The 12,556-nt window shown below is 39.1% G+C and overlaps 1 pseudogene; it reads left to right on the top strand.

The window, feature by feature from the left end:
* Positions 1–6,459: 6,459 nt before the first annotated feature.
* Positions 6,460–6,578, top strand: LOC118601904 (annotated as a pseudogene).
* Positions 6,579–12,556: the final 5,978 nt, after the last annotated feature.

Here is a 12,556-nt window from a genome sequence, read left to right as displayed (position 1 = left end):
GGTAAAGTATACATAAAATTTACCACCATTTTTAAGTGCATAGTTCTGTGGCATTAAGCATAGTCATATTGTTGTGCTTTAATTCTTTTTTAATATTGTAAAATTAATGCATAATTATGATATAAGATCTTAATGGGTATTCAGTAGAAAGTAAACAGTCACCCTCCCTTTCTTTCCTCTGTTCCACTTTTAGAAATAATCACTATTATCAGTATTTCTTGTTCCTCCACCAGATACATTGGAGAAGCTATCTTATAGAAATAAGTACAGAAGTGTGTAAGGGAATGTAGTCAAGGATACAAACCTGTTTTTAGGGACCAAAAAAAAAAAAGAGGGGAACAATCTTATTGTCCAGCAAAAGGAAAAATGTTGAATAAGTGATGGTCCATTCATATTGTGAAATATTGTGCAGTCTTGTGTTGCTATTAAAAAGAATGAGCTCTTCTTTTGTACGTGGATAAAAGAAAAAAGCAAATTGCAGACTAATGTGTATAGTATGACTTCATTTTTAGCAAAGTAAATAATTATGAAAGCCCTCTAGAGATAATATAAGGGTAATGCAAAAGACCTGCCGGGAGAGAAACAGACAGAACAGAAGGTGACTGAATAGCTTTGGCGGTCATTCTTCCATTTCTTCTTTCCAAAACTCCAGGGCAGGTAAATTACCTCCTCCCACCCTACTTCTCCCTAAGGACTTAAAAGGTTTAAATATCTGGTTGGGTGGCAGCAAATGGGAGAGATTAATTGTGATGTCCTGTGCTCTCTGCCCCAGGGCTCTTTCCCTCCACTTTCCTGGAACCCAGCGGACTGTTGTGAATGGAGTGGGCCTTGGGTCCTTTCCCAATACCCTTTACCAGATGGAATAGCCGATACCCCCAGAGAAATATGAAGTCCCAGGCCAGAGTAACCAAACAGTTGGGAGGTCCAAGTGAAAGACAACAACCTAGACAACATATGCTTTCTAAAGTAGAAGTATTCAAAGTATTCAAACAGATGAATCAAGAATTTAGGATAGGTTTTTTGATAAACATCTAAAGAGAGAAGGGAAGATGTCAGCAATATAAAAAATCCTAAGAAACAAACAAATAACCAAGTGGAACTACTGATCAAAATGTCATATCAACAATCCAAATTAACAAAACAAAACAACAAAAAAAAACTCTGAAATCCCAGCATTAAAAAAAAAAAAATATTTGGGACATAGTCATTTAGTAGCTATCCCACTCATTGTGAATATTCATATGTTTTACTACAGGAGTATGAATGCATCTGATTTCAGGGATGCTGTTCCAGATCCCACAGGGTGTGTTACATAATATACACTATTACATTAGAGTATTGTCGTACTCTATAACTTTCTAAAGTTTGAAATATTCTAAATTCTGAAAAATATGTGGCCCAAGGTTTTCAATAAGTGATTGTGGACCTCTTAGGTATGAAAACTACAGTTAAAATAAAGAACATTATAGATAGGACTAATAATAAGATGGAAATGACTGAAGAACTAATTAATGACCCAAACTAGAAAAATATTCCACTGGCTGGGATAGAATGGCTTAATATCTGACAATGGTAGGTTTCCCCAGTTAATCTATACATTGAACACAATTCCAATTAAAATCTTTGGGGATTTCCCAAAACTTACTCTATTATTTATACAGAGAACTGAAGTTTCAAAATTAGCAAAGTCAGTATATAAAAAGAAGAATAAAAAGTGGGGGTTACCCTACCAAATATGGTACTGATTAAAGAATAAACCAGTAGAGCACCCGACCAATGTATATAATAGAATATGATATAACATAATGTAAAAGTGAGAACATAATATGCAATAAATGTAACACCACCATCATGAGGAAAAAATTGATTATTAAGTAAATGATGTTGGGAAAACTGGTTCACTATATGGAGAAAGGTGAAAACTGTATTCCTATATAGCAACACATACAAGAATGAATTCTAGATACATTAAACCTACAGAAGAAAAATAAAACTATACAATTAATAGAAAAATAATGTTGCAGAAGATCTCTGTCACCTACAGGGGGTGGGGAAGGACCCAAACACTTCAAAACAATAACTCATTGTTGCGAAACACTGATGATTTTGATTATATAAAAATCAAGTTTCTTGTCCAGAGGACACTTACTAATTACACAGGGGAAAAAAAGCAATTTACAGCATAGAAACCTGGCAGATACCACCTTAACCAAGTAATCAAAGTTAGCATCACCAGTAATGGGAACAAATTGATATCACATGCCTCATGATAAGACACACTGAGAAGGCACAGCCTCACTTCTGTGATATTCCTGCCAAAAATGAATAGCCTGAATCTAATCATGAGGAAACACCAACCTGAGGCACATTCTACAAAATAAATGTCCTGTACTCTTCTAAAGTGTTAAGGTCATGGAAGATAAAAAAAAGACTGAATTATTCCAGATTAAAGGAGGCTAAAGAGGCAGAACAACTAAATGCAATTTAATGGGTTCCTGGATAAAATAATTTTTTTTTCTTTTTTCTTAAAGGAAATTGGTGGCACAATTGGCAAAATCTGGATAAACTATAGGTTAGATAATAGTACTGTATTGATGTTATTTTCTGATTTTGATAATTGTAACATGGTTATATAAGGAAACCCCTTGTTTTTAGAAAACAACATATTGGGGTATTTAGAAATAAACTTTCAAATGGTTTAGGAAAAAATTGTACACATACAAATACACACAGAGAATGATAAAGCGAATGTGGTAAAATATTAATGTTAGGGAATCTGGCTGAAGGGAAGAACAGAATTCTTTGTGATACTTTTCAACATTTCTCAAAGTCTGAAATTATTTCAAAGTAAAATATTTAAAAAATTAAGAATTTCTGTTTAGTGAAGCACACTAAGGGGAAAGTTAATCGCTAGCAAATGTGAGAGGATGTTGCCATGCCTATAAATCTACAGCTTTGCATGTTCATGTGATTATGGATTAGATTTGGAAAGATATCTATATATATAAATCAAGTGACAATGGTTTCTTTAGGGAAGGAGAGACAAGAATGAGGAGGAAGGAGGATATTAACTTTATTTGCATTCTTCAACTTGTTACAACACTCATGTATTACATTTATATTTTTGAAATAGTTTAAAATTTTAAAGCAATCTCAAGCATACAGAAAAATTGAAGTACAGAACTCCCCTCCCTGCCCATGAACCATTTACAAGCAGTCAATTTATGTTCCATCGTCCTCGGAACATAATGTGCATTTTCTACAAACAAGAACACTCTCTTATGTAACCACAGCACAGTCATCAAAATCAGGAAATTAATATTGATTCATCTCTACCATCTAATTCTCAAATCCCACTCCAGTTTTGCCTAGTGTCCCAGGAATGTACTTTATAATTTAAATAATCCAGTTCTGATCACATGTTGCATTTTGTTACAACTCTGTAGTCTTTTCTTTACTCTGTCTGGAACAGTCTTTCCTTGACTTTCATGACCTTGACATTTTGTAAGAGTACAGGATAGTATTTTTTAAAATGCCCCCCATTTGAGTTTGTCTGATGCTGTTCTGTGATGAGATTCAGGTTACACATCTTTGGCAGGAATATTGCAGAAGTGATGCTGCATTCTCCTGATTGCATCCTACTGGGTAGCATGTGGTTCTGATTTGACATTACCAATGAAGTTGACTTTGATTACCTGATTAATGTGATGTCTGCTAGGCTCCTTTACTGTAAAGTAACTTCTTTTCCCTTTATAATGAATAAATGTTTGGAGTGAAGTATTTTGAAAGTATCTAAGTATGTCATTCCTCATCAAACTGTTAATTTATTCACATACTTATGTATATCGGTATCAACTCATGATTTTCTGTTTTATTCAGGGGTTATAATCAATTTATATTAATGGTCAAATTGTCCCTAATTTGTCCAATGGGAACACTTCAGGCTGACTTTTTGTTCTTTTTACATGTCTCATTCTTTCAGTATTTCTTTGCTTTCTAATACAAGATTTCTAAGCTCATCTTGTATCTTTTCTCCCTCAGCCCTAGAATCAGCTCTTTCTCTAGGGAACACCAGTGAATGATATTTAGAAGCCAAGATTTGGCACTGGGTGCGCTCTTTGCCATTGGGGTGGGGGTATCACTTCTTAATAGTCAGACCTGTGACAGAGCTACATAGACACTTGAACCTGTATTTATGTCTATATCTATCTCTTTGTATTAAAAACCATGAGTTCATGCCAATTTCTCTAATTTTCATCCAGCATTGAAGTTTCATCCTAGATTTCTCCCTTTCTATGTTTGTAATTTCCTTCTTCAACCATGAGAAACCTGGCTCCCGTTTTCCCTAATACACTTATCCATAAGACCCATACCTCTATCACCACCGCCCTTTTCTGCATTCAGATGTCTTTCTCACTCTACTTGGTCTCCAACACTCCGTGTTGGGTTGCTGTCCCCCTGCCCCTCAGTGAATGCCCTCCTCACCCCAAACTTTCCTAACACCCTGTCCTGGTCTTCCCCTCCTCGAGAATGCCCTTCTTGTCTTGCTTGGGCTCTGACTCCCCATGTGAGCCTGCACTCCCACGCTCAGTGCTGTAGGCCATTTCAATGCATGGATGTCCTCACCTTACTCAGGCCCTGACACCTCACACTGGGCAACCTTCCTACACAGATGCCCTTCTATCCCTGTTCAGGTTCTGACATCCTGCTCTGGGTCGCTAGTGTGGACAGCTACCTTGCTCTACCCCACCGAACGACTTCAGAACTGAATTATTCAGAAAGGGAAGGGAAAGAAAGAAGACGACTTTCAATTTTTAAAAGTTCAAGAGCACTTTTAGGGTAATGAAACCACTCTGTATGATACTATAATGGCAGATATTTGTCGTTTTACCTTTGTGCAAACCCATAGAATGTACAACACCAAGCGTGAATCCTAATGTAAACCTATGGACCTTGAGCGATAATGATGTGTCAGTATAGGTTCATTAGTTGTGAAAATTTACTGCTCTGATGGAAGATGTTGATGATAGGGGAGGCTATGCACATACAGAGGCAGGGGGTATATGGGAAATCTGCATACCTTTTTGCTGTGAACCTAAAACTGCTCTAGAAAATAAAGCCTATTTTTAAAAAGATAAGAATTTTACTTCTTGCAAGAAAATTATATCTTTATGATGTGTTAATTTATGTAGTACAATCATGATTACTGAAAAATAGCTGTATGTGTAATGATATTTTACATTACTAATTCTATAAGAAAATTTTTTTTTTTATAAACTGCAAAGAAAATGAAGGGAAACCCCAAACTGAAGCTTACCGTGTCATAAATATTAAAAAACTATCACAAAATATCAATCTAACATAGTCTTCCTGATGGGAGTATGTAATACCAACAAGTATTATTCTGGGGCAGGGATGTGGGGTAGCGAATGGAAGAGAATGGAGCAGGATTCTTCACAGGGCAGGAGAAATATAAGGGTGTAGATGAAACAAGATTAACTAATCTGAATCATGAAGGGTAACTGCTGAAGCTGGGTAACGTACATAGGCGTTCGTCATTCTGTTTCTCTACTCTTGTATATGTTTGCAATTTTCCACAATAAATCGTTTAAAATATGTGCTGCAAAATAAAAAAGAATATACAGCATGATTTTTTTAAAAGTTCAAGATTAAGCTCAGTAGCAGCAGAAGTGCACAAGTACGATCTTGACCAGCAACCTGGGTGACAGTGATGTCCAAACAGTGCTTCGCCATATTTTTGCTTCCAAAGGAGCTGCACCAGCTCTTCCAACCAAGAAAACAGACATCACCATAATGCACAAATACTCCAATGGGCTGGTGAGCATACCGGCTGGTAAAGCCAGTGAAGCGAAGCTATGGAGACAAGACGACTCCTTTCCGCAAACCTTTCAGAGTATCGCTATTGTGTACGTGGCTTCATGGTGGCCCCATGAGGAGATTCCAGGATGAATTCCTGGTCCTGCAATTTGGATGCAACAGATGCTTATTTCAAGGCAGAATGTGGACAGAGAGGTTGGAAGCAAAGAGTCGTGGGAACCCAGAAAGAGAAAAGGAAGATTGTTTTGGGAGGAAGGACTTTTCGTAAACAAAGTTACCTTGAGACAGTCTATGCTGCTTCCCTTCTTCCTTTATCAGGAATTATCCTAATTTCTGTTTACTTTTCTGACACTGTATACTTTGATTTGTAGCATGTTCTACAAGTGCTCAACTGTCCTTCGAGATGTGGGTAATTTTGCCTTTTCTATGCAGCTCAATGCATTTGGCTGCACAAAATTTGTTTATATTTTCACTGTTTCAGAAGCATAAAATCTCCAATCTCAACAGGATTTAGGGAATGCAACACCAAGAGAAAGATAGAGATAAACAGAGCTACATAGATGATAGATGATGATGATAGATAGATAGATAATAAATAGTTGATGTTAAAATTTCTAGCATGTCTACGGCCATGCCACCCCAGACAAGCCTAATCCCATCTGATCTCGGAAGCCAAGTAGGGTCAGGCCTGGTTAGTACTTGGATGGGAGACCACCTAGAAAGACCAGGTGCTCTAGGCATAAAAAATTTAAAATATAAGGGATTGTAAGCTGATAAGGTTCTTGCAATCTGTGAGGTCAACCAAGGGTTGCCTCGCCTTAAAAAAAAAAAAAATTCTATTATAACTTATCCAAACAAGATTTCTATAATACTGTAGAAAAATAAAGCTACTAAATATAATGAAATATATATATAAAGTTCAGGAAAGTTTAAAAAATTGCATGAATGAGAATATTGAGTGCAGAGAACTGTAGCAGTTCTTTAATGAATAATGATACATCCTTTCAGATTCCATAAGATTCCTTGCTTCTTTTTCCTCTCTTGAAAGTCTTTGGCATGTACACAGAAGAAAGTTCTGCCAAAATCAGTGCAAATTATGTTCTGATAATATAGTGATTACTGTTTATTTCATATCATTGTATGTAAAGCCCTATATCAGGTGCTTTATACATTATTTCATTTAATGGTTATAGCTCCTTGGTGTAAATATTTCAATTCCTATACTACTAATTGAAAAGAGAGATAATGTGAGCACAGATGTTCATAGTAACATTTATTCACTATAGTGAAAGTCTAGAAGCAACCCAAATGGCCAAAAATAGGGATAAATTTAAATAAGCTGTGGTTCATCTGCTCAGTAGACTATTCTGTAGCCATAGAGAATTTTAAGTATGAAAACTGTAATAGCAATTACAAAAAATAGTTTTCAATATAATGGTAAAAGATAAACAGAAAACAGCAAGTGTACCATGACTGTAAAATGTAAATATATAGTGTCATAAATAAAGATTAGGAAAGATACTAATGAAAGCGTAGTTTCTCCCTTTACTTTCAAACACCCTGCATTACTGCTATATTGTCTTTATAATAAAAAGGGCTGGGACTGGATATTGTGAAGCATTGGCTGATGTCGAAAAGGGGAGCACTCAGGAGGTAGCTGCCAGGAAATTTACTGGGGCGAGAGAGCATGTTTTCCATACTGTAAAGGCAGAACTAGATGCTTAGAGGTTGATGCTGTGGTTGGTGTCCATGTCAACTTGGCTAGGCTAGAGTACACAGTTATTCAGTCAAATACTAATTTAGAGGTGCTGTGAAGGTATTTGTGGATGTGGTTAATAATCAGTTGACTTTAAGTAAAGGAGATCACCTTAATCATGTTTGTGGGCCTCATGCAACAAGTGGAAAGGCCTTAAGGGCAAAAATCGGGTTTTTTGGAGAACTTCTTCCTCAAGACTGCAGCTTCAGCTCCTGCCTGAGGGTTTCCAGCCTTCGCCCTGCCTACAGCCTTGCCAGTCCCTACAACCGTGTGTCAGTTTCTTGAAATGAATCCCCTTTCTCTCTCTCACATACACATACACACACACACACATATATACATATGTACACACAAATATACACATATATATACATGTGTGTATATATACATGTATACACATATATACATTATAAATACATATATATGTGAGTTGATAACATGGTTTGTCCAAGCCTAAATGTTAAAACCACAATGCCAATTGTAGTGATTTTAAATAAGTCCACAATGTTTTTAATACTCTCCCTTCAAAAAGTGGAGCCAAATTTCCCTGTTCTTGAGTGTGGGCTATTTTTACTGACTTGCTTTATTGGAAGTGATGGTGGAAGACTTATGAGGCTAGGTCATAAAAGGCATTGTGGCTTTCTCTCTTGGATGACTCACTCCGAGGAAGCCAGGCACCATGTTGTGAGGACACTCAAGCAGCTATAGGGGAGGTCCACATGTTGAGGAACTAAGGCCTCCTGCCAACAACCAGTGGGTGTGTGTGGAGGATGCCATAGTCTCAGTCATGGCTTTAGAATCTTACAAAAGAATAGAGCGATGTTGCCTAAATGTGTATTTCTAGCCTAGCCTAACCCATGAAAGTGAGCAGCATAGGATAAACTTATACTTAGCAATATATTAGTTATTTTTTCATATAAAATGTTCATTATGTTTTTCTACAACCTTGAGACACTATCAGGTAAACTTAAAGCAATAGCTTCAAGTTAATCTGAAAAAAAAAAGTGCAACGATCACACTACAGAGAGTAAAAAAAAGGCTGAAAATATGGGGAAGGTTGTATATTTAAGTCGTGCATTAAAGCCCTTTCTAAATTTTCTGCAAGTTCCCAGCAGTTGGGCATTTGTGTATTTATTCTTATGATCACCTCTGGTTCAGAACTCCTGCTTCGTTATTTTATCTGTTCCATACTGCATTGATCCAGTCCCTTCCTTGATTTCAAAAAGCCAAAATAAAAGCAACAATAACAGAAATAAGTGACTTTATTGAAGATTTGACATTACTGGAGGAGGTTTTTGCATCCCAGAAATGCAAATAACTTCAGAGAATAAACCCTTATTGTTCTTAAATGTCCTTTGGCCATCTCACCTTTGGGAAACTGGCACTGGTCTTCTGTCCTCCTTCTCTGAGGTGCCCCTCAGACCACATGTATCTTTTATCATGCCTTCCCACCCTAGCAACACCTCAACTCTAGAATTTCCACCACATCTGGCCAAGTCATACAGTCCTTTACTCCAGTGCCGAAGCCCCCTAACTTTAACGTGCAAGACATTAAAGCTTTTCATTTTACAGAACTCATCTGCCTTATGAGGTATTTCTCCTCTCCCTTGTGGATTCTCTTACTCTCTTCAGTAATCTTATGCAAATTAGCATCCCACTTTATCCAAAGAAAAACTGTACTCTGAGAGGTTACAGAACTTGGCCGAGGGCATTGAGCTGGTAAGTGATAGGGCCCAGCAAAGTAAGTAGCCATGATTGGGTCCAGGGCTTAGGCTTTGGCCATATTTTCTCTAGTAGGCCATCTCCAGGGGAATGAGACCCTCAAGGATGTGAACATGGAATCAAAACAAGGGGATGGGGTGACACTTTGTGATTAGGACTTTGATAGCACCAGGCTCTGAATGTCCAGTCCATTCATTTCCACAGGAAAGTATTAGGAGCTCTGGGATTTGAAGCAGCCTCCCAGCCATTCTTCTACTGTGCAAAGCTGGGATGGACACTGTGGATTGACATGTCCTTCTTTTTAGGCAATTTGGATCAGCCAGACTTTAAAAAGTAGGAGGTGTGGGTATGTCATTTTGGCTGAGGTACCATGACTAAATATAGTGGTTTCAGTCATAAGGCATTGTAAATAATATCTCACTAAAAATTAATGAAACACCGAAGGTCACAACAAACACTAATAATCATTGTAATGGCTAACATTTATGGAAATACTAGGAATTCTGATCAGGTCAGATTCATAGTCACTCTCCCTCATTCCAGGTTTAAGACACTTCCCTAAAAGGACAGAAGGTTGCATGACCCTGGGTATGCACATGGGCATGTGTGAGGGGAGAATATCACCCATTGTGTGATTAACTGTGGAACAAAGTTGAGAATAGTGATCTGAAGAGATGTGAGAAGGCTGGGGACCCAGATACTTCAGTTCTTGCCCCATTCTACATGCATAGACTCCAATTCTGTAAAATGGGAATAACTCAGCAGGAGCCACTTAATGGCTTGCAAAAGCATTTCTCAGTGTTAAAAATGCCATAACAAGGGTTGACAAATATTTATTCTAATTTAGGGTTTCAAAGGTCTCTTTATACAATAAAGCCCAAATCACTTCCAAACCACCCATTTGTTTAACATAAAGAAAATAGAAACCTAGACTTACCAACAGGGCATGACCTATACATATTATTAGAACGAGCTTCAATTGCATAGTGGATTGTCTTACCCCAGGCAACTCAGCTGGTGCCAGGCGGCCTCATGCTGCGCTTCTGCATGCGTGTTCTGATGCCTGGCTCCACAGAGGAGGGCTGTGGGGTGGCCTTCCTGGGGCAATCATCTTGATGATGGCCTAGAGTGTTTGTATGCTCATGTGCCAGTCTGTGTGTCTCCAGAGGAGGCTCCAGACTGCCACCCTATCACTTCATCTATGAAATGACACCCTTCGGATCCATAGCTCCTCACAGTTTACAAAAATAAAATGTATTCAGTTTACACAGGACTTTATCTCATTTAATCCTTCCAAATACCTGAGAAACAGGCAAGACAAACTGTGTAATGCCCATTTTATGGATAAAAATAATTTACTCTGGAGAGGTTGACTTGCCCAAGATGCTCTTGGTGGTAAAGCTGGACTAATCCCAGTGCATGACTTTTCCACACCACGTTTTTAATCATTACTTTAACAACTACTCACTGAACCCCCAGCATATTAGCTAGTGCCAGGTGCTCCTACTCATCGGTTTGCTCTCCTGAGAGCAGCTTGTTCAAATCCCTCACCTCCCACATCCCGCCCCATGCCTTAATGAGTTTTAAGTGATGGAATGCACAAACTGGCTATTCAGGTCATACTGAGAGCTGAGAGACTGCAGTGTGACAGTTCAGAGCTGCACTCTAGGCCAAACTAGCCTGAATCCCAGTCCTGCCACCCGCTATGCCAACTCCTTGCTTCCTCAGCTATAAAATGGGGATAACGACTGTGCCAGTTCATAGGGTTGTGAGTTACAGCGGGTAAAGCACCTACTGCAGTGCCTGTTACACAATAAGAGCTCGACGAATATTAACTATCATTTCCTTAGCATTGTCTTGAAAGAAAACAAGGAGGAGTTTAAAAACAAAAAGGGTCTCTTTAATCCGTCTCATGTCCTGAAGATTTATTTTTCATTTCAAGACTCTGGCCCAGATAAAGAAGTCCTTCCCTGCTTGGGCAGTGCCGGAAAGCCCTTGCTGTCTGCTCACCAGCCTCCTTAGTCTCGCCTCCGCCTTCACCTCCACCATGCTAACTCCGTGCCCTGAGGGCTGGATTTTGGTCATGGTCTTCTTGCTGGTTTCTCAGTTTTTGTTTTCTCCTCCAATATCATTCTCCACTTTTCCCCCAAATAACTTATTTTGCAAGCATTTTTATTGAGCACCTTTTATGTGCGAGGCACTGTAGTGGATGCTGTAATGAGCTACCCAGACTCCCCTTCAGGAATGAAGGACTTACTGCTGAGAGTGCAGTCAGCAGAAAGTCCTCAGCTGTCAGTCCTTTCAGGAGGAATTGCCTCAGAGGAACAAAACTTCCTCTCCCAACTTTTATACCTTCACATACTTCTGGTAACAGCCAGCATCCAAAGACCTATCAACTTAGTGGAATAAAGTCCTGAGACATTGCCTCAAGACAGCTCTGCAGGGTTACCCAGCTCCAGAAATGTGGAGCTGAAACCTTCATTGCTGCTCAACTCCCTCTGCTTAATCCTGGTGTTGGTCCTGGGAGAACCCCCTAATCAACACCCTGTGTGCTGACTTACTCTTCAAACTGCTTCTCAGGAAACCCAACCTGTGATGGGCCCAGAAGATGCACAGGTGGGCAAGTCATGGCCTGGCCTTCCTGGATACAAGGTAAAATGGGATCTACAACTTTAATAATAGAAAGCAGCTTATAATGGAGGAGGTAAAGTGCAATGAAGCCCACTTAGAAGTGGGCAAGATTAAGTGGAGTCCATCACTCTAGGATCCTAGAGGCCCATCAGCCAGGTTGTGGATCTAGTCAGCTAGCCTAAGATTTCCCACAGGCTCGGATATCTAGTCTGCATGGTGAGGCTGGTGCAGATTTCTGGGATGATACTGGAGGGAGTGAGGTGTTGTTTAGTTTGCATCTGGGGGTGGGATAGACCCAGGCCTGGGAATGGCTCTCACTAGGATGTTACCTTCTAAAATGACAAACTAGGCTGGGGGCATGGCCAGCAAGGGTTAAATGGCACCATCTCTCCTATTCTGCTAAAATTTGCCTGGACACCAAGGCAAGTGAGAACTTGGCAAAACGTTGTCTATGTCCGACAAATACCAGTGAAATAAACAATTCTGACTGGCATCTTTGAGTGCCTTCTTGAAGAGTGATACAGAGAGACTCAGAACCCCTCTGTGCCTCTGCACTCTGCCTCCTACTGGGGATGAGCCAGGTTTACAGAGGCCAGCAGAAGCCAGGAT

The sequence above is a fragment of the Rousettus aegyptiacus genome, unplaced genomic scaffold (assembly GCF_014176215.1).
Source record: "Rousettus aegyptiacus isolate mRouAeg1 unplaced genomic scaffold, mRouAeg1.p scaffold_m13_p_4, whole genome shotgun sequence".
Lineage (NCBI taxonomy): Eukaryota > Metazoa > Chordata > Mammalia > Chiroptera > Pteropodidae > Rousettus > Rousettus aegyptiacus.
Note: the sequence above shows the minus strand (reverse complement) of the source record. Positions and strands in the feature narration are given on the sequence as shown.